The sequence below is a fragment of the Carlito syrichta genome, unplaced genomic scaffold (assembly GCF_000164805.1).
Source record: "Carlito syrichta isolate Samal-C Ts95f unplaced genomic scaffold, Tarsius_syrichta-2.0.1 Scaffold314018, whole genome shotgun sequence".
In the NCBI taxonomy this organism is placed as follows: domain Eukaryota; kingdom Metazoa; phylum Chordata; class Mammalia; order Primates; family Tarsiidae; genus Carlito; species Carlito syrichta.
Window position 1 is genome coordinate 281,389 of NW_007258114.1, and position 2,176 is coordinate 283,564.

Consider the following 2,176-nt stretch of genomic DNA (forward strand, 5'->3'; position numbering starts at 1 on the left):
CACCCCACCGGCTTCCCCAAGCCCCCCGGCCGCGCCTCAATCTCCCCTCCCCCCAGAACGCTGCTGAAGCGCTCGTCCACCTCCCAGCTCGCCCTTTCCAGGGCAGACAAGGCCAAGGTGCCGAGCTAAAACCACGGACAGAGGGACAGACCCGCAGGCGTGGGCTTTGCCTCCGGGACGGAGGAGGGAGGGGAACCCCGAGGCTGGGACCCTGGGATGGACAGAGCGTGGTTTGGGGACTTGGACCCACACGGCCTGGATGTGGAGGCTACGTGGGTCTCAGTTCCCCAAGGGGTGCCCACAGTTGGAGGAAGACACAGAATGAGCCTCTGAGTTCTCCAGGTCTGTTCCTCTGCCTGGAACAGCCTTTCCGGGGGCTCTGTGCCCGGCTGCTCCTCTGCCCCTCCCCGACCTCTGCAGGCCCTCCTCCCCCAACCCAGCCTCTGTCCTCCCGGTTCCTGGTCAGACCCAGCCTTTCAGGGGTCCCGTTCACTCTGTCTCCTGAAGGGGCTGCGAGAGACAGCGGCATCTCGGATCCTCTGGGGTCTGCCCAGCTCAGAAACGCTTGTCTTCCTTGGTTGAGGTCAGAGATGGGACTTTTGCAGGGCAGGAGGACAGCAGGGTCCCTGGGCAGGGACCACAAACAGTTCTCTCTGACCCTCTGTGACGTCTCTCAAATCATCCCCTCCCTCACGAACTTTTTGGGGGGCTAAGGAGGTTATACAGAGATGGAAGAAAAGGAGATAAATAGAAAACATTAAAATCCATTCTCAGCTGGGCTCGGTGGCTCAGCCTGTAATTCCACGCTTTGGGAGGCTGAGGTGAGTGGATTGCCTGAGCCCGCGGGTTCAAGACCCACCTGGGCAACTTGGTGAGCCCTCGTTTCTACAACAAATCAAAAATTAGCTGGGCGTGGTAGCACGCGCCTGTAGTTCCGGCTACTTGGAAGGCTGAGGCGGAAGGATCGCCGGAGTCCAGCAGGTTGAGGCTGCGGTGGCCGGGAGCGGCCACTGCACTCCAGTCTGGGCGACAGAGTGAGACTCCAACTAAAAAAAAAAAAATGCATTCTCTCTGGGCAACAAGATCGGTGCTTATCCACAATCTCAAAGTTTTTCATGCTAAAAAATGAAAAACCACCAAGGCAGTGGTTCACGCCTGCAATCCCAGCACTTTGGGAGGCAGGGGTGGGAGGATTGCCTGAGTTCAGGGATTCGAAACCAGCCTGGGCAGCTTGGCGAGAGCTCGTCTCTACAGCAAACCAAAAAAATTAGCCGGGCGTGGTGGTGTGCACCTGTAGTCCCAGGTACTCGGGAGGCTAAAGCGGGAGGATTGCCTGAGCCTGGCAGGTCGAGGCTGCAGTGGCCCTGAATGTGCCACTGCACTCCAGCCTGGGCCACAGAGTGAGACTCTGACTCAAAAAGATAAGATAAAAATGTTAAACCTTGGCATCCTCTGCCTCCACCTACCTGGGCCGCCCCCAGGGGACCACGCGGCAGGTGATGCAATTCTGCTTGCGGCCACCAGATGGCGACCAAGGCCAGTGCGTCCTCCCTCTGGTTGGCCTCAGCCTACCCAGGCTTCCTTCCAAAGAATTTCTGGGACCGTGAAGGAGCCGGGTGGGCACATAGAAAGTGTCTGCTGCAGAACTGATGACAGCGTGCTTACTTAGTGACCGGCCTTCCCAACAATGCCCGGAAGTGGTACTGCCATCCCCACTGGGCTGGGGAAACCGAGACCCGGAATAGAAAAGGTACATGTCTACGTCACGCAGAGCAACGTGGGCAGAGCCCGGGCTGGAACCCCCATCTCCCAACTCACTGACTCATTTTACAAATACCCAGCGGCCAGGCGTGGTGGCTCACACCTGTCATCCCAGCACTTTGGGAGGCCGAGGCAGGAGGATCGCTTGAGCCCAGGAGCTCAAGACCAGCCTGGGCAACATTGCCAGGACCTCGTCTCTACAAAAAATTCAAAATATAAATAAATACCAAGGGTCACTTGGCTTTGTCTGCGATCCTCGGGAGGGCTTTGCAAAGATGGGGATGCGATCAGGGACCTGCAGTAAACCAGGGAAGGAGGTGGATTTGAACCCGATTTGCCCGAGCACTTTAGGCTGCCCTCAAGCTCTCAGCCCACCCACCCCCGCCGAGGCCGCCCACAGAGCGAGGCTCTTGTG